We start from the raw sequence: 21,049 nt of genomic DNA, 5'->3' as shown, positions 1-21,049 counted from the left end.
GAAGAAACAAAAGCTTGGAGCTGTGAGATGACTGGGCTAAGATCTCACCACTGTCAAATCCAGGCCTAAGTCAAAGCCCTCTCCACACAAAGCGTTCATCTCCATTCACAGCATGCTGCTTGCTACTCTTGCCCCACAGAATGAGGAGGTCAAGGACTAGACACACTGGCATTGAACTGATGACTTTTGGGTGCTAGGAGTCATGGATAGTCTTTCAGCAGAACTTGAGGCCAGAGCACAGACTTCCCATCTGTGAGATATTTTGGGAACGCTCTCTTTTTACTCATGTTACATCTGTTTGTTTTTCTATTATAAAAATAATGTATACTCGTTGTAGAAAATCTGGTGGAAAATACAAGTCACCCACAATTCCACTACCCAGAAATAACTATTGATAACATTTTGGTGTATTGAGATAATCTAAGAATATTATTTAGATGTGTTACAATATAATTACTGCCTATTAATTTATGCAAATGCACAAATATGATTAACATACCTATATTTAACCTGAATAGATTTGCCCATTCCCATGCCTGGAAATCTCAAAGATTTTTTTGCTCTCAAGGGAAAGCTCTCTCTTAAACCTAACTCAGTCATGGTGCTTTCTCTACCAAAGGGTCCGTATCCTACCTGAATTCCCCATAGGAGGGTCTTCTGGGGGTTTGGGGACAGAATGAGATTTCTTCATCATCCCCTTTCTTGTCCATGGTGCATAGTAGATATACAACACTGGAAGGAATCAATGTCTCAGAGGTAGGGAGATCCACTCATCTGGCTGTTTCCAGGTGAGTGGCCGTTGTTATATATTTCTTTACTCTCACGAAGGACTGAAAGACAAGATTTTGTTTTTCTTATTAAGGAAGTGCCTGCACAAACAAATCCCTCCATATCTGCAGTTTTACCCTATTGTTGTTTTGTTTTGTTTGGTTGTTTGTGTTAGAAGTTCTCAGGTTTGAGCTCGGGGCCTTCCACTTGCTAGACAGGTGATCTACTTGAACCATACTCCCAGCCATTTTTGCTTTAGCTATTTTTTCAACAACATCTCATATTGAGACTGGCCTGGATCTTGATACCACTATTTATGCTTCTGGCATAGCTGGGATGATAGACAATAATCACTACATTCAGCTTTAATTAGTTGAAATGTCTTACAAACTTTTGCCTGAACTGACCTTGAGCTTCAATTCTTCCAATCTCTGCATCCTGAGTAGCTAGGATTCCAGGCATAAGCCACTGTGCTTGGCCCTCTATCCTTATTTGCAAATGATTGATGACCTGAATAATACTATGTTTGTACACACCATAGCCCCATGGAATATATCTAATGCTTGTCCTTATTATTCATATGGAGAAACAGAGGCTCAGGGAGAATATGTGGCTTATCCAAGGTCACTGTGTTAGAAGTGATAGGGCCAGGACAGTAGCGGCCTTGAACTCCAGAAGCCTAGTTCTAATGCATTCCCTACCCCATGCTCTGCTTACTTCTTTCATGGGCTGCTTTTCAGACACCAATCTTAATTGAGAAATTTACCCACTGACATCCTTTATGTGTCTAGGGCTGGAGAAATAGTACAGGGCTGGGGAACCGACAGAAGGGGAACACCCGCCACTTGGGACCAGCATCCATGTGGGCCATCCTGGCCACTGGCCCTGTCCCAGCTCTCTAGACTGTCACGATCTGGCCTCTTCTCCCTCTGTGTCCTTCACCACCTATCTTTTTCACAGTTCAATTTCCCCTCTTGTCAACAGATCTCTCAACAAAATGTTTTCCATCCTGGCTGGCTATTTTTACCCCCTTTATCAGAGTTATTTCCTTTGGTAAATAGCTTCCTGGCATGGGGTAGGCAGCCTCATGTGGGTGCCAGCCAGCACCACGTGGACAGGGGTTAAAGGGTTGGTGGGCATCTGGGGAGAGAAGGGAGAAGCGAGCGAGCAGGCATGAGGCAGGCTGGCCTTTGGGACCTGCTTTCTGCACAGACGAGGGCATGGAGGCAGCAGCAAGGCACTAGCTCATTCATTCCCAGTTCCATTTGTTAAGACCCATGCTTTGAGGAGGCAATGTGTACTGAGCCCTTGGAAGCAGACAATTAGCGACAGGCGCCCAAAATAGACTCAGAAATCACCAACATTTTGTTTTGCTTCAGGCTTTTCATGCCTGTGAGGGGAGGAAAGAAAGGATCTGGAGTGTTTTCTGCATCCAAACACACATCTATTTTACAATAAGACAAGTGACTCCTATTCCTGCTATTAAATCCAGCAGCATCCCCCTCACACCCCCCCCCCTTTCTCTGAAAGCCTCGCCAGCATTTCCTTTTGTGGCTGCAAGAGAAGCAAAACAGCAGTTCACTCCAGTGCAGCCAGGCATGCCTCTGCTCTGCCTCCACTCTCGGCTTTTACAAGCTGGGATTTTCATAAATTAACACTGCGCATGCTGCTACAGCTGCTGTAATGAACGGCTTTCCAGAAGGTGCTCGTGAGAGCCAGCCCTGCTGGAGAGAAAGAGCCAATGATTTGCTAGTGGGAGCAGCCTCTTGGCCCCAGTTAGAGGTTGAGCTGGACCTCTGTAGACAGTCAGGGCTGTTCTGTGAATGCTGCTAGGTGTCACTGAACCTCAAGGTTCAATGACGTAAACTTCCCAGGGAGCACGTAGAGGAAGTCCCAAGAGGACAGAAGGAACCTTGGACACCAGTCCCCATCCTGACTGACTGATGCAATGACCTTGTCCAAGTCCTACCCTGTTTGAGACAAGTTCCAATGGCTTACAATCTGCGAGCCCAGTGACACCTCTCTAATATAGTACTTATGTAATGAGATGGAAGGTTTATTTGCAGAAGCCTTTATCTATCTAGATCCAGAGCCTGCATCCTTAGGCTCAAAGGTCACATCTGGCCAGATGTATTGATTCACACATCAGCTGTGATTACTATTGTTCCTCAGTAGCAAAGTTGAGTAGTCGCTATTTATACATACTATGGTCCCAAAGTCTAAATTATCTACCCTCTGGCTCTTTTCTGGGAAAGTATGCTGCCCCTGGTCTAAATGGTGTGTTGTACAAGAGTGGAAGCCATGTCCTCTCTGAGCAATTGAGGGCCACACTCAAGATTACCCAGCTAAAGTGTCCTGAACATCCAGGACAATGGGATGAGGACATGTTGATTTCTACAAAGAAGAAATTCCTACCAAGGAAAAAAAAAGCCATAGAATGTATATATTAAGTGCCCTTCATCAAGTTTCTGACTATTTGGGCAGATTCATCACCTTTTCCTACTGGATGTTTTCTTGAAGTTCTCTGATTATAGCTTTGGTTGCTAAATACATATTCTGGTACTTAACTTGCAGAACAGTCATGAGGGTTTAGCATGATGATTTAAGTAAAACACTGTATCTGGTAAATCTTGGTGATTCTCTTCCTGACCTGGTTTTCCTAATTGGTTTCCATTGGGAATGACGTGTACATCTGTTTATCCATCCTAATACAGCTCCTGTGGGTGGACAGAGGGGGAGAGGGCCTTTGAATCATAGGTGGCAACACCCGCAGAGGTTAGGGCACTTTAGAATACACAGATTTAGATTCCATTGTTGGCCCTGCCATTCACTGAACCATGTCACTCATGCCTAACATCTTGCCCCAAACCCGTATCCTCATCTGGAAGATTGAAGGGAAAGGGAACCTTCTTTCAAGGTAGCAATAAAGATTAAATGCACTAATATGTGTTTAGTATTTAGAACAGGTTATGGCATCCAATGGTAATAACCAGTAAATATTTAGTAAATGTCAGCTATTCCTCTGGCCCACCTTACCCAGTGTAGGTAGGTTCTAGCATTTTTTTTTGTCAGTTGTGGGATTTGAACTCTGGGCCTGGGCACTGTACCTCAGCTCTTCAGCTCAAGGCAAGCACTCTACCACTTGAGCTACAGCACCACTTCTAGTTTTCTGGTGGTTTATTGGAGATAAGAGTTTCACAGACTTTCTTGCCCGGGCTGGCTTTGAGCCAGGATCCTCAGATCTGAGCCTGAGTAGCTAGGATTACAGGTGTGAGCCACCAGTACCTGGCTCTAGCTTTTTTTGAATTCCTATAGGAATGGTTGGTTTGGTGGGAGAGGGGAGCTAACTAGGCTCCCTAGGGACCTCACCCTGGGTGCAAAGGCTCTAAGAAGGCCACTGTTCTTTCACAGAAGTGAAAACCGATATAAAACCCAGAGTCCTAGCACACCCAGGCAACCTAGCCACATTCCTGGCACAAAGACCAAAGAGGGTCTTTGAAATCGTTTCCCTCATTTGCAGTAGATAGAATGTGCCTATAAATCTGTAAGTAAACACACTGGGTGGTATGCAAGTGGTACAAATGAATTAACAAGTATAATATACTGTATGGAAATCTCAAATAGTATGTTTTAGAAAGACTAGGTCAAAGCCCAACAAAGTAAGTAGGAAAGGGGTACCTGCAAGAAGGTCGATCAAGGGGAGATGGGTAGATGAATGAGGGGGAAAGAAGGGGAGAATACTTCAAGAATTCATTATATATACCACAAAATTAAGTAAGGGAAGGGGTGGGTAGAGGAGGGGTGAGAATCTTGAAGGTATGATACTGGTCAAGATGTGTTGTATTCGTAAACTGCTTCGTTATATGATACTTCTGTTGTATGACTACTTAAAGATAATTAAGAAGCCAGGCGCTGGTGGCTCACACCTGTAATCCTAGCTACTCAGGAGGCTCAGATCTGAGGGTCACGGTTCAAAGCCAGTCTGGGCAAGCAAGTCTGTGAGACTCTGATCTCCAATAAACCACTTAGAAAACTAGAAGTGGTGCTATGGCTCAAGTGGTAGAGCGCTAGCCTTGAGCTGAAGATCTGAGGGACAGTGCCCAGGCCCAGAGTTCAAGTCCCACAACTGACCAAAATGAAAGATAATAAAATAATTAAAAGAAAATGTTGATTTTCCTGGAGAAACCTTAAATTGGACAATTGTAGATTTGCTGCTTTTATGTAGTCTTACAACTTTGAAAGCTCTTGAGCTTTTGAGAACTTATGATGGGATTTATTTATTTCTGAAGCACTCTGACTAATGCTGTTAACCCAACTGGGAAGGTAACCTATTTCTCTCATTTCTCTTTGCCAAGTGTTGGTTATTCTGGCTATACCCTCAGAGAGCCACCAGTAACCAAAGTGATTTTGGCTGCTTAAAAGGCAGCCCTGTACCCAGAATTTTCCAGAAAAGGAACATGTTGCCTAGGAATTTCTCAGGGAGCCATTACAGTCTTCTTTCACACTTAGAAAGTTTGTCTTATCAAAGCTTTTGAGTCTTTCGCATAGAAAACTGAATTAGCAGCATCTGACTTAAAGAAAAGGCTGACTCTTAGTGAGTAGCAGTTCCTCTGTGTATCTAGGTTCGTGAACTTTATCCTGAAAGACAGCAAGGAAACTACAAAGATGTTTCTAGACTAGTGTTCCTATAAAACTGACTTTACACAGGAAGTGTGTTAGGGTAATGTGTACTTCTACAACAAAAAGACTTTAAAATGTGAAATGGTTCAAACACAATAGAAATTTATTTCTTGTTCACCTACTAGTTCAAGGTCAATATCTCTGCCTAGTGGATGGCTCCTCTCTACCCAATTGAACAAGCCAGGCATTCAGACTGTGGCTTCACCCTACTAAGGAGGGAGGGCATGAATTTTTTTTTATTGTCAGGATGATGTGCAGAGTGGTTATAGATACATAAGTAAAGAAATAAGTACGTTTCTTGTCAAACTTGTTACCCCTTCTCTCATTTTTTCTCTTTCTTTCCCTCCTTTGCCCAACACTCCCCCAAGTTGTACAGATCATTTCCAAGATATTGTCTTGTGTATATCAGAGAAAATGAATTTTAAAAATAATAAGCTACAGAAAGGGAAATGTACCAAAATTGATACAATAGAGAATTGAATGTAATATCCAGATCAAGATCCATTGGATATTGCACCTGGTCAGCCATTACCTTTGTCTGAATTACGTAGTAAATACTTATATGAGGCTAAGTGAATGAGCATCCTATCAGTTTTCTTCTGTTTGTTCCTAACTTTGGCTACCTGGTATAAAAGCTAAATTCCAAGTCAACTGCTTCAAGACACTTCAAGGTATACATGTTGGACCCAGAGTCGAACAATGGATCAAATTTTTCCCCCAAGATATTCAGTTACATATCTAGTTTACAAATTGCTTTTGCTGAAAAGCAATTTAAAAATGTAAGACTAGCTTAAATTTAAGACTAGCTTAACCAATCCACTGTAGGATTTGTACATGAAGGGCTAACAACATATTTTTATCATAAGTTTTCTTGAAGGAAATGAAGGTCTTCAGCTGTACAAAGGATCCAGCTTGTGAGTGAGCCTACTCTGCAGTAGCTCCCGGAATTGGATTCTAAAGGAAAGCCTCCTGTGGCCGGTCAGCAGTGTCTGCCATAAGCAAGGGGAAGGGGAATGCTAAGCAAATTCCATGCCATTGGCTACATCTTACCAAGTCTAAGGCCTTTATACAGCGTGAATATGCCAGTAACTGCCAGGTCAGTGCAAACATCTTTTGCAGAGCCTAACAAAGTAGTTGGGGGCAGATTAAAAACAGCCAGGGAATGATAGAGAGTTTGTAGGAAAATTCACTTGGAAATAGAAAATTTAAGAGAGCAGAACTCTAGCAATTAGTCAGTAGTGACGGTAGCTACTTCCACAAGGAAAGCAAGCAGAGCAGATCATGGGATGGGACAGGATGACATCTGGAATCAGATTGACCACACTTTCAGCTGGGCCTGAACAGCCTCAATTGTGCCAGATGAGACAATAAAACAATGCCTATTATTTTAGGTCACGTGTCTCACCGGGTCATAGGAGGGACATGAACAAAAGATAGATGGCTGGGTCCTCTCCCGACCCTCCATGATGCCTGCTATGAAGACCTGAACACAAGGCGCAACCCAGCCCCAGTGTACCGTAACCTGCCACCACCTTCCTTGCAGCCTTCTCTGTGCTGCTGCTGCCGCTGCTGCTACAGGGTTCAGAAAAACACAGATCCTGGTAACTACCCAGGTGAGCTCCCATTCTAGAGGGAGATGGAAGAGCCCTGTATTCCTGCATCCTAAGATGACATTGATTACAAAACACTTTATCTGTTCAATAACAGCAATTCAGGAAGCAAGGAATACTTCCAAATTAGCCAACAGCATGCATTATAAGAATTATCTTGATTTGAGTAAAGTAAACACAGACCACCTTCATGTGTTTAATCAAAGAAATGGAGTCAATCAGGGGTCACAGTGAGGGCAGCCTGTGGTGCACCATGAGGGTCCTGGGAAGGCGTGATTGATTCTATCTGGGAAAGAAGGTCAGGAAGATTGGGGCTCTACAGAAGAGACATGGGGAGCATATCTATCAGGCCCACAAAGCAGGGAGGGTGCTCCCAGTAGCAGAAACCACATAGACAAAGGGACAAGGTGTGGACAAATCTGAAAAGCACAAATGCATGCATCTGAAGCTGGACAGACAGACAGACAGATGAGTATAGACCACAGGGCTTCAACTTCTTGAAGAGCTGGGTATGGGAAATGAAGCTGTAGACCAAGAGAGAGTCCCAACCTCATTGAAAACAAATGGCCAGAGCAGATCCGCCACGGTAGCCCCATCTCCAGCCCCATGTTCTCAGCGTGGGAGCACAGATGCTAGGTAACCAAGGGATGATCTATTTAAAGCCACTTGTGAGTAGATTCTGGAAGGCACACTGAAGGATGGAGGAGAATAATAATAATAATAAAAGAGCATCAAGAGGAAGATGATCTGGGTCAAAGGCTGATCCTGGGCAAAAGTACAAACCTCTATAGGAAAAAAATAACAAAAGCAAAATGGGTTGGAGTCATTTGTTCAAGTGGTAAATACCTACTTAGCAAGCAACGCACAAGGTCTTGAATTTAAACCTCACAACCACAAAATAAAACCATCCCCCTCAGAAAACGACACCTTCTAGACAGCTCATTTCAAAAGAAGCTGTACTGAATCATCAACCAATGACCCCAAAGAGGCCTTGGGTTCTTGACTAGACAGCCATTGGTGTCTGGGAGAGAGGACCAGTCAGTGCAGGGATCCAGGCACTGGTAGCTCATAGCTGTAATCCTAACTACTCAAGAGGCTGAGATCTGAAGAGAACAGTTTAAGGCCAACCCATGCAGGAAAGTTCATGAAACCCTTATCTCCAATTAGACACACACACACACACACACACACACACACACACACACACACACACACACACACACACACACACACTGAAGTAGAGCTATAGTTCAAGTAGTGGAACAACAGCTTTGAGCAAAAAAATCTAAGGGACAGTGCCTAGACCCTGGGTTCAAACCTCAGTCCCAGCACAAAAAAAATGGACTTACTGCTGAAAAGTGAGGATCCAACATCCTACCACCTACAGCAGGTGTTTGATTTCAGAATGTGTTTAAGTTGGACCTTGAGAGGACCCTGGAAAGAAATTTTTTAAGATACTGAAATGGAAGTTTCCCTCACTTCCTGGAATTCCAGGGCCCACTTGAGAACTCTGCCCAGTTTTCAATACAAACAGAGGATGTGCCCTTCCGTAGGCAAAAGCCGAGAGGACCATCCTGCCTTATCTGTTTTTTGGTACTGTAAGATAATCCCTGAGTCTGAGCAGCTTCTATCAACATGTACATGTGTCCTGGCCCTGGAGGTTAGGAAGTATAAGATTATGTCCCTGGCACCTGACTGCAGGGACAGGAGGGCAAACAGTGAGAAGACCACATTTGCTTCTATAACAACTCCTCTCTTGCAGGAAGAAATATACTCCTGAGATAGTGACAACCCATTCACAAGGGCAGAGCCCTCATGACAAATGCATCTCTTACAGCCCCAGTGCCCAACATTATTGTACTAAAGAAGCCAAGTTCTAAGCACATGAATTTTGGAAGAATACATCCAAACCACAGCCAAGCTAAATCCCCTTCTCTTATTATCCACAGCCTGTTGTTACTGACTATTGTTACTATACCTTGCTTTCCCTTCATCTACACCTTTTCTATACACACAGTAGCTGCTCTAGCCACCTTGGCCTCCTCACTGGCCTTCCAGCGCTCCCCCCTTTCCTTCTCCATCCCTGCCAGATTCCTATGCAAGCTCCAAAGGCCATCTCCTCTAGGATGCCTTCCTAGATCTCTTCAGTTGGAATGTTCACTCCTCCCTTCCCTGTCTTTCCATGGAATTTGCACCTCATGTATGGTAGTCTACTTGAATTTGAATTAGATCTGTATCTCCCAACTATATTAGAAAATTCATTAAGGGCAAGATTTTTATCTTTTCCTCATACATATGATATCACAATCCAGCTCCCAAATACTCTCTCACACACAACAAACAAATAATGCTTACATAAAGCAGTACTTACTATGTGCAATGCCCTGTGAGATGGTCCCTTTCTTGAAATCAGGTTATTTTTTAAATTGTATTAGTCATCCACTAAACTGTTTTCCTAACCCCATAATGGGCTGCGAGCCACAGTGTTGGGAAAGGCAGTGTCCCCGTACCTACTTTACAGGACAGTAGTGATGGCAGTGATGTTGTAGTAAGGCTGGCTTTGGGGTTGGTGCACCCTGGCAGGAGCCCAGAGAAGGTAGGTGCCTTGTTTGGCCTCCTTGGCAGACCAGCACTCCCTAGCGGTGGCTCCCATCCCACACAAAGGCCTGAGCTGGCTCTTGCCTCCCATGCCCGCCCAGATTTGCCTTTGTAGGCTCTGTTCCTCCTCCTCCTCCTCCTCCTCCTCTTCTCCCTAGGACTAAGGAAATAAGCACTCTCTTGGGCTGTATCCTTCAAGTTACCAGCTCCTCAGAAGCCAGCGCCTCCTTGGGAGGTGAGGTTATGCCCTGTCCCCCATGATGCTGTCACTTCCTTCTCCTGAGTCTTTCTGTGTGAGGATTGTTCTTCTAATCAGGATGGAGACGCAGCTCATTACAAGCTGGTGAGACAAGGGCTCTGTGCTCCAAAGCCGAGACAGGCTGTCTGGGAGCTTGGCCAGCCTCCCACTGCCCCGGACACCAGGGCTGCGGCCTCCAAGTGGAGCCAGCCTGCTGAGTTTGTCTACTTTCTTCCCAAGGGACAAGCAGACAGACATTGTTTGCTGAGACTTCTATGGCTTTTACTATTGCAAAACCTCAGCCATTCTCCTGCACTGAGGTTCATCCAACTCTCTGAACGGTATCTAGAACTACCACAGCTCACTCTTGCTGGGCATGGACCATGCACCATGCACTGCCCGTGTTTCTTGTGCTGTTTGTTCAGGAGTTTTCATAGTACACCCACTAGGTGGGGCTGGCTAACCCAGTTACTCCCACTCCACAGATGCTGAAACTGAGTCTTCTTTTTATTTTTTTAAATAAGTTCTTTATTGTGAAAATACCGTACAGAGGGGTTATAGTCACATGAGCAAGGTAATGAATACATCTCTTATCAAGCATTGTTGCCTCCTCCTTTGTTTTTCCCCTACCATCCCTTCCTTCCCACCTCCACAACTACACTCCTCCCCCACCCCACTCCTGCCTAAATTGTAAAGTTCGTTTTTCAACATAGTGTCTTGCACATCTCATTTTTACAATGGGTCAACCTGTATCCCTATTTGAACAATTTGTTTTTCCCTTCTGTTCTCCAAATTATACCAACATCAAATACAGTGAAAACAGAGGTTATACCTTGGGGGAGAGACATATAAAGCAACAAAAAATAGCAAGAAAGAAAAAACCACTTGTGTCCTTATCTTGGGGTTCATTTTGCTTAACTCATCTTATCTGACCTTTTCTGCTTGTCTCAGATATGTACTAGTTATTGTAAATAAGGGAAACCATGGGACCTATGTTTCTTTGAGTCTGGCTTACTTCACTTCATACAATTTTTTCCAAGAAACACAACAAAGCAAAGAAAGTTTGGACAAATGGGATTGCATGAAACTGCAGCACTTCTGCATGGCAAAGGACATAGCAAGCAAGATCAATAGAAAGTCTATGGATTGGGAGAAGATCTTCACTAGCCACACAAAGGACATGGATCTCATATCTAAAATATACTTAGACTCAAAAAATTAAATCCCCCAAAAACAAATCCTAAAGGAAAAAATTGCCCAATAAATAATTGGGTTAAAGACTTACAGAGAAACTTCTCTTAAGAGGAAAGAAGAATGGCCAATAGACACATGAAGAAATGCTCAACCTCTCTAGCCATAAAAGAAATGCAAATCAAAACAACATTGAGAAACTGAGTCTTCTAACTTGATAAGTTCACCAGCCTGCTCAAATGGCCATGCCCACCCTGGCCCAGTGACCCTACCATGTGTCTCTCCCATCAGTACTGCTACAGAAACATGACCTTGGTATGATCTTTCCTCCTCTTTTGCACCATGCTTCTCAGTGCCACTGGAGACTTTGCCCCTCACAGCCAAGTTACTATCAGCTATGGAAGAGTTCCTCATGACCCCTCCTTCCTGCTGTTAGGAAGAATGAATGCAATCATGTGTATGAATGCATCCCTAGGAGCTCCTGATATGTAAGGGATGCATAATAAAACCTATTTATAAAAGGGTCGATTCAGCTCTTTTCCCTGTGACTTGCCAATGACCCAGCACCATTTCCCACAGGCATGATGTCAGCAGGCGGAGGGACTGGCAGCCAATCCCAAAGCCTCCCTCCACTCCCAAGTGTCTCACACTTGTGCTTTGTCGCCTCTCCATCACACTCTTCCCCAGTAGAATCTCACATATGACTAATGTGTCTTAGAGGACCATGAAGAAGCCATTTATTTCCTCCAGCCACAGAACCTTCCAGCCGGGATGAGGGGGAGAGTCATGTGGTGGCTGCATAGGCTCATTTAGCTGCAGTTTAATTACTGCCTTTAGTATAGGTTTTTAATAACAGTAAGTCCCAATTAGTTGCTTGTTACTTCAGAAATAATTACTGATAGTGGCCCTTTGTCTTTGTGTTAATTCCAGCTTCATTCCCAAGCTGCACAAGTCTACATGAGCAGGCTTTTTTTTTTTTTTTTTTGGTAGCTAAAGGAGCTGGGGCTCCAGTGTATATAAGGAATGCTTGCAGAGAGCTGTGGGTTTCGCTGGGGTCTGTCTGTGTGTTTGCCTGAAAGGAGGAGAGTAGGAGGTGACCGTGGCCATCATCACTCCTGAAGACAGCTCTTCAGAGGAAATTCTGGGCTTCTGTCTTAAGCTCGGGATGGAGAGGGACTACATGGCACTCACCACATTGACAGGTTAGCCCGACCACTGACCCCGGAAAAGGCAAATGTCACCACCCTCTAACAGCCACAGGTACAGATCAGAGAGCCTCTTTGGGGGTAGGGTGGGGATGGGGTACACTGCTCCCTCTGCTAGGACAGAGCCACACCTTCAGCCACACTTCTGATCTATGGTCCCATGGGGAACTTTCTTTCTTTCTTTTTTTTTTTTGGTCCAGTTGTGGGGCCTGAACTCTGGACTGGGTGCTGTCCCTCAGCTCTTCAGCTCAAGGCTAGCACTCTACCACTTGAGCCACAGTGCCACTTCCAGCTTTTTTTTTTCCTGCTTATGTGGTGCTGAGGAATCGAACCCAGGGCCTCAAGTATGCAAGGCAAGCGCTCTACCACTGAGCCACCTTCCCAGCCCCCATGGGGAACTTTCTATCATGTGGAAGAGAGCTTGAGAATGCCCAGGGGGACCTCAGAATTCACACTGCACTTGTGGGCCATCTGTGCTCTATGGACCCAGGTAAGGCAGCTGCGTAGATTTGTTTAAAATGGGGTGATCTCCTAGCTTCAGCAAACTCTTCTTTGGTCTGAACTGCTTTCATGTTACTTTGCCTTTTTAACTTCTATTCTGTTGTCCTGATAAGTGGGTGAATGAGTTGCCTTCTCTTGTTGTGTAGTAACTAAAGCTAACGTATGTTGGGGTACTCAGTCTAGGCAAGGGTAGTTTATAGGCACTCACTCACTTACCTTCCACAGAGAATTCTCTGAGCACTAATTTGCAGATGAGGCATGCACAAAAAAATAGGTTAAGTTTTTTGCCCTAAGTCAACTCTCCTGTAAGTGGCAAAGTTCAGGAGATTCCTTCTCAGGCAGTTTGGCTTTATAGCCAAGAGTCTGACCACCAGGTTATCTTGTTTCTCCTTAGAAAGATTTGACCCCTAGGAAGCAGGGTGCATGACAGTGCAAATGTCCTTCTGTTTTTCTTCAGTTGTTTCTGGATAGCATCTTCCTTCCCAGCCAGTTCGTGTGTGTGTGTGTGTGTGTGTGTGTGTGTGTGTGTGTGTGTGTGTGTGTGTGTGTGTGTAATGTGTAATGCGTGGTTCTTATGTGAATTTGATTCCAATTCTATTCTCTGAAAGCTTTTCCCCACTTGCACCCTCTCTGGGGCTCCAGCCAGATGCCTCTCTTCTTAGTGTTTCTGCAGAGTTGGTGTTGAATAGAGTGACAGAAAAAAAACTTTTGAGCGGGGTCCAGAGGCTGTGATTCAGGCCACCCTCATTCGGAGGTGACATAACCCTCTTTGCCATCATACTAGCTGGCTTTTAGTCTATGCCCTGTCCTTCTTCCCTCATGACCAACTTGTCAGGAAAAGAAGCCACAGTGCTGAGCCAGTAATTTGTTCCCTTTTTTTTTCTTTTCCATCATGTTCTTTGGTTTCCTTTCCCTTGAGAATCTTTTCCAACGAAATTGCAAACCACTTGGCTGAAGAAACCTGCTGAAAATTCATCCTTTCTCCTGTTTTCCTTTTTTTTTTTACCTCCTGTTCATTTCATCTAGTGAGCCAAACCATGATGTTGTCTTATTGTTCATAATCTGGCCTCTTCTGTGTTTGGAAGTTCATTTGGAAAATTGTGACCACAAGGCAGAAATAGTCCACTTCATTCCAGACACAAAAGGGTCCTTTGAAGGTGCAAAGGGCTTGGGATTAAATAAGCAAGAAAACAAGCATGGCTTTTTGAGGAGACCAGTGTGAGAGGGTGAGGAGAAACAGAAAACCACCTCATAAAACTGTCCCTCAGTTTATTTAGACAAGGAGAGTTTATTTGTGTTTATTCAATGCGCACGTCCTAGATTGGCCAGGAATGCTTCTGTGATGCACTCCAGAGGCATCAGGCTCTGGCCAGCAATCCTGGCTGGCCAATCCTTTTGAAGTGTCAGGTAAAACACGCGCTGAATTTGTGCTGTTTGGAAAGCAGCATGTGGGAGACCTGGTATGATTTTTCAGTGACTGGGAATTTTCCTCTTCAGTATGAGGCTAACACATACCCTGCCTTGCTCCAGCTCTTTCTCTAGCTATGCCTATACAGAAAAGTCTCAGCCCCAGTGAGTCTATCTCTCTCCTTCCTCCCTCTTCAATCTGAGCATGTCCCTGCTTCTATTTGGGTTCCTCAACTCAGCCTCCACGGTGTAGAAATGGTGTGAGTAGTTTGTCTGGAAAGGGACTCCAGGAAGCACTGAGAACTCTGGCCCTCCCTTTTTGATATATAAGCATCCTGCCTCTGGGAGGGTGTTGGTGGCTATGTCCCTGTGCAGCGGGAAACTGTCACAGATGGGTATGCCCTTTAGGCAAGGTCAAGGGAAGTTGGCGGGGTAAATAGTGTCATCATCATCTGCCCCACCAGCCAACTTCTCTAACATTTGTAAGCTTTGGCCAAATATTAACCATCAGTGTTTACTCAAAACCTCTAACCAACCACATGTGTATTAATCCAATTGATCCCCCAGAACCTTTGCGATAAAGCTGCTGTCACCATGTACAGTGGTGCATGTGGCTATGAACATGGTCTCAGAGCCAGAATCACTGGGTTCCTGAATGGCTGTGTGAATGGACAAGTTTCTTTTTTTTTATTGTGAAAATACTGTACAGAGGGGTTACAATTACATGGGCAAGATAATGAATACATTTCTTATCAAGCATTGTTGCCTCCTCCTTTGTTTTGGACAAGTTTCTTAGCCTCTTTAGTCTTTGGTTCTCATACTTGTAGAATAGCACATACTTTACAATTTTTTTTTCTTTTCTTCAGTACTGGGTTTGAACTTAACACCTCAAACTTGCTAGGCAGATGATCTACCACTTGAGCCAAGTTCTGAGCCCTATTTTGCTTTAGTTATTTTTTCAGATAGGACCTTGACTCTTTTTCTCAGGCCGGTCTGAACCATACAGTTATTTACCTATGCTCTCCACATAGCTGGGATCACAGGTGTGCACTAACATCCCCATCTAGCTTATTTACTGAGATGGAGTCTGGCTCTATTTTGTTCAGGCTAGCTTTGAACCTCAGTTTTCCTAATCTCCACCTCTCCAGGAGCTGGGATCACATGTATGAGCCCACAGTGCCTTTCTACATGTCAGAATAAAAGGATTTCCAACAGCTGGCATCCACTAGGTGCTGAATGAACACAAAGCTATGATAATTATATAATATATAATCATATTACATATAATATATACTGTGTGTTATATATTACGTATAATCATATTATATATTATATATAATCATGAAGAAATCGAAGCTTGGGATGGCTATCAAGTACTGAATGATGGGACACCACATGTAGTGAACAGGACCATCATTCAATATTCTGCAACAACAATCTTCATCTTCCTTCCTACCATGTGCCTGTGAGGAGAAATGAAAAATGAGGAAACACTATCTGAACTCCACAAGGCTTTGGCCTATGATATTTCCTGGTTCTTGTAACAGCAAGTACAGTGTTGTTCTCTGAAGTGCTTCAGGCTGGTTTTCATCTCTACTATATGTCGTCTCTGTGTGCCTGGCCCTGGGCACGGAACCCGGTTGGATTTCAGCTAAGTGAATGAGTTACCATAGGCTCCATCGACATCTTCCCAGAGATTATACCTCTGAATTTGTCCTCAAATCAGACTGTGGCCATCACAAACCCCGTGTGCTGCCTCTTTGTTGCTCAACTATCCATACTGCTGTCTTTAAAGGTCCTCCTCACCCTAGCCATCATCTCTACCCCATGGTAGAACCACGATCCCAATTCCATGGTTCTTTCTCTTGCATTTGAGTGCCTCTCCTGGGCTCAGACCTTGGTCTGCCAGCTTCCCAGTTTGTTCCTATGCTGTGTGTGACAGTGGACTCTCAACCCTGAAGGAAAGTCCTTTCAGGCAGAGCTAAGAGGCATTCATTTCTTTCTTTATACATAGATAAATACAGACATTGTCCCCAGCTTGTGGCTGGAGAGAGCTAGCTAAGGGAAGAGAAGTAGATGATGGTATTGGAGGGAGATGGCATAGCCAGATCACAGGGACTTTGTAAGCATTAGCACTTACTGGGTGAGATGGGGGCTTTCAGAGGGTTTTAAACAGAGGAGAAATAAAATTGGATTTAAATGTTTTTAAAAGATTATTCTAGAGGCTTCATGCAGAAGAGCCTAGGGGTTCACGGGGGAGGGCAGGGGCAGACAACTACTGTAGCCAGGATAGAAGCTGGCAATGGCTTGGACCCAGATTGTGTGGTTTGATGTGATCAGTTTCGGAATATATTTTAAAAGTGGAGTTGATAGGGTTTGCTATCGACAATAAGAGATTTCAACAATAAGGTGTCAAAAATGACAGAAAAGTTTGGGACTTGAGCAACTGAAGGGTGGTGGCGTTTATGGAAATGGAAGATTGCGAAAGGATTGAGGATGGGCATATGAGGTTGAGTATGGTGTCATGCTTAGTATTTGTGTGTACGGCATATAAGCCGGGAAATGCTCTGAACACTTCGCCAGTGTTAATGCCTTTGAAATTCACAGTAGCTTTATGGGATGGGCACTTGTATCCCCGACTCTTTTGCAGGTGAAGAATGAAGGTCATGAGAAATTTACTTCCCCAAGACCTCACGGCTGGTAGATTGCAGAATTGGGGTAGAGTCAAGGAAGCTTGGGTCAGACTCTGTCCCTAACCAGTATACAGGATTGCTACCTGCTTTTGGAGAGGTCCAGGCTAGGGGGAGGGGCAAAGGATATATTTATTTGTATTGTTTTGTGCTGATACTGAGGCTTGAACTCTGGAGCTTGCTTTGGCTTTTTCACTCAGGGCTGGTACTCTACCATTTGAGCCATTCTTCCACTTTAGTATTTTATTTAAAAAAAATTTATTATAAAGGTGATGTATAGAGCGGTTACAGTTACATAAATCAGGTAAAGACTACATTTCATTTTGGACAGTGTCACCCCTTCCCTCGCTCTCTCCTAGTACTATTACTAGTTTTTGCTGGTTAATTGGAGATAACTCAATGACTTTTCTGCCCAGGCTGGCTTTGAACTCTAGTCCTTAGATTGAGATCTGAGTAGCTATAATTACAGATATGAGACACCAGCTCCTGGCTATGAATATTTATTTAGGAATAAAAAAATCAGCTGATGTAGTAGTTCTGCCTGCCCCTGCCCCTGTCCCTGCCATTTGGAGGAAGCACTTAGTCATCTGGTCCCACCCACACCTAACATCCTCTCACAAGGACGCCAACAGTCTCTTCACTGATCCTTATGGTATTTACCATTGCCTCCTGTCTGTCTGGGAAATACAGTCCCTATTTCTAAGTAGTTAACATATATACTGCAGGTGAAAAAATACCTTGGTGGAAACATAACTCTAGAGCAATTCCAGGTATTATTCTAAGGCAAAAGAAAGTGAGAAGCAGCCATCTAGGGACCTGAGAAGATCCTCTCATCAGGGGGTCAAGTAAGGATGACAGAGGAAGGAGAGAAGGCCTTCCCGGTATAGACCACACTCTGCCCCCTGTGCAGGACTCTTCTCCAAGGCCGCCTTTTTCTAAGGCTTCTAGCAAAGGCCTTGCAACACTGGTCATTTCTCAGCTTCACCAGATTTCAGATTTGGAAGGTTTGGGGATTTGAGGCCCAGGCAGGTCTTTGGGCATGGGTTTGTTATTTCCTTAGGATCCCAGATGCTCTCTTGATGTGCAATCCAAGCAACCTGATGCTCGCTCATCTTGGAGTCCAGTAGGAGTCAGAGCTGGAAGATTATTCCAGGAAATCCAGGGGTTTGTGGAATCATCCCAGTACAGACTAAGGCAAAAGATTAATCGGTATTAGTGAGCGGTCTGCATTCTCGGCTGGATTTGAATGCTATAATTTTATCTGAGTTCCATTTAAGAACTCAGAATTACTCTGAGGCAGTTAAGCAGAGATTCCTGGGAGGGGCCTGCTTGATTGCAGAGTTGGAGCTAATGTGTGACTAGCTTCTTGGCAGCACAAGCCAAGCTCCTTTGTTTGGCTGTCAAGACCCCGCACAGACTGAGCTCACATACTGCTTTTTGTTTTGTTTTTTTTTTTAATTTCAAAATATATTGGACCCTGCATGATATTGTAGGCCAGGTAATTTACTAGAGGCTTTCACATTTGTGGCTTTTATTAATCTTGGTTAAACTTTCTAATCCAGCTGTAGTACAGGTGGAGTAGCTCGTATCAGAAATACTTGGGACCACAGGTGTTTCTGATTTGGGAGTTCTGTACACTTTACTGGCATCCCAAATCCAAAACTCAGAAGTGCCCTGAAATCCAAAACTTCCAAAGAATCAGATCAGTACTCACAAAGCATTGGCATGCTTTTGGATTTTTAGACTTTTCTGATCAGGGATGTGCAACCAGTGTTGCTCACTCATGAATGGAGATCTGGGCACAGGGAAGTCAGTTTGCCTTAGGGTTTGGACCCAATGAGGGTGAGAGCCCCTCAGGCTCTGGGTTTCCCCCCACAGTGGTTCATCTCTCTTTTCTAATTTTCTGTCCTTTAAGGTCTCACCACCAATGATCCCTCCACACCCATAGCTACTTCTGCTAAACTCTGCTTATTCTCCACATCCCATCCCTGCCTGTATCACTAGTACTCCTCTAGCAGTGCTTATGGTGCCTCATCTGAATCTCCTGGGTCTGCCCTGCTCCCATTTACTCTCCAGAGTTGTACACAGATGGGAGCCTCAAAAGCCACCAGGAAGTAAGAGTACTCCTAAGTTATCTCTGCGGGGCTGGGAGGAGGAGGAGTGAGGAACACTCAGTGGTAGGTACTTGCCTAACGTGTTTGAAGTCCTGGGTACGTTCCCCAGCACCAAAATTTATTTATAATTTATCTATAAATAAATTTATAGACAAATTAATGCCTATAAATTTATGTTTATAAGTAGATAAAACAATAAAATGAACTACTTCTGCTAAGAGATATGGTGCCCAGGATATCAAAGAGGTTGAAAGAAAAGTCCCTCAAGACTCTAGACTTGTTTCTGTATTATCTTCTACTTTTATTCTTTATCAGACTAACGCAATCCAGAAGGAAACCTGAGATTGTTTTTGTTTTCCATTTTTAAAATTAACATATTAATTGTACATTATTCTATGTCCACAAGTGTATGTAATGTATTTTGAGGTATTTCTGTAAACATATATGATGTATTTTGATCAAATATATCCTATTTTATTATTCTATCTTATTCTCTACCCTTCAGAACAATTTTTAACTGTTTTCATTCTTCCATTTTCACACTTTTATCATATTCACACACCTCCTTCGCCTTCTACTCCTCTCACTACCTCCATGTTCTGTATAGCCATGCAGAATCTCTGGCTTAACTCCAGATCAGTTGACTTGTGAAACATATTTTCTTTCACAAGACCTCCATTAATGTTTGAAGAACATGTCTCTAACTGGTATGCAGTTGTGTCACATCCCACAAGCCAGAGAGGAGTACCCACTGCTGTGTGGCCTTCTACCTTCTCTCCAGCCACTTTGGTGATGGGCCTTCATAGCTCCTAGCCCTGGGTGGGTGGGAAGAGGAGTACAAAGGCACAATAGAGACTGTTCCCACCATCCTTTCCATCTCACCCCTCAGGACTTGTTCAGATAAGTCCCTAGGCTGTGGTACACAATCCTGACCTCTTTCCCAGATTGATCTTTCATCTACCCTGGAACCAGAACCTTCTCAAGTCTTGTTGAAAGACAGCTTCCCTGTGCCTGCTCAATCAGGCCTGTTGACCAGCTCTCTTCTCCTTAACATCCTAAAGAAGAAGGCAACCAAACCTGGTGATGTTCCCTGAAGTATCCCCTGAAGCTGCAGCCAGAAGCTGAGCACTCTTGTATAAGCTTCACTGGTGCCACTGAACCCCATCCCATGGGTTTCCTGCCATATCTATTCACTACACCCCTGCCCCAAAGAAAGGAGCTTATGAGTACTTCTGGCAGGCTAATCCTCCACTCCTAGCTCAGCAATTTCCTATCAGTTTTGGAGCCTGTAATGAATGAGGTGGCTGGGCTGACAAGGACAGTTGAGGAAGAAGAAAAACAGGTCCATTGAGCAGAATTCAAGATGGGAAGTTAGATTCCAGGCTTCTAATCATAGCTTGGAAAAGATACTTTGTGAGTAAAGAGAGCCAAGGAGAAAAATACTTCATGCCTTTGGAAACCTCTCAGCAGAGATTCTCCAAATAAGATAACTGACCACAGAACCCACTCTTGCTTCTTTATTATTCTTCATTTTTATGCAACACTAAGAAGATAAATGCAACCCTAAGAGCTACCACATGTTGATGGCTTGCTTTGATCCAGAGGGACTGTGCTGAACAAAAGTGTATTATTTGCAATACTCAGAACTGTTCTGTTCTCCCACTTCTCAGAAAAGGAGGAAAACAGTAACAAGTCCCCGTCACTCACCAGTATCCTCTCAACATCACCACTTTCCGTCACAATCCAGCAGAGCAGGTAGGTCACTAGGGATTTTTCAGAGCTCTACTTGTCAAATGAAAGATACAGGGTCATTTTAGCAGGACTCCTGTTGTAACTATAAACTCTATGTATGTTTTGGGAAGATGTCATTGGGACCACTACATCTTTCCTGAAGCCTCAGGTCCCTGTATCTCAATTATCACCATGCCCTCTCTTGCACAGTGTTGTTTAAGATACCAGTCTGAAGCCCAGCAGATGTCACTGTAAGAAGAAAAGCACAGCCAACTGCCCAGCAGTGCTTATTAGTGCATAAACACAATGGCACTCT

This window comes from Dipodomys spectabilis, unplaced genomic scaffold, assembly GCF_019054845.1.
Source record: "Dipodomys spectabilis isolate Male_0828 unplaced genomic scaffold, ASM1905484v1 ptg000145l, whole genome shotgun sequence".
NCBI lineage: Eukaryota > Metazoa > Chordata > Mammalia > Rodentia > Heteromyidae > Dipodomys > Dipodomys spectabilis.
Note: the sequence above shows the minus strand (reverse complement) of the source record.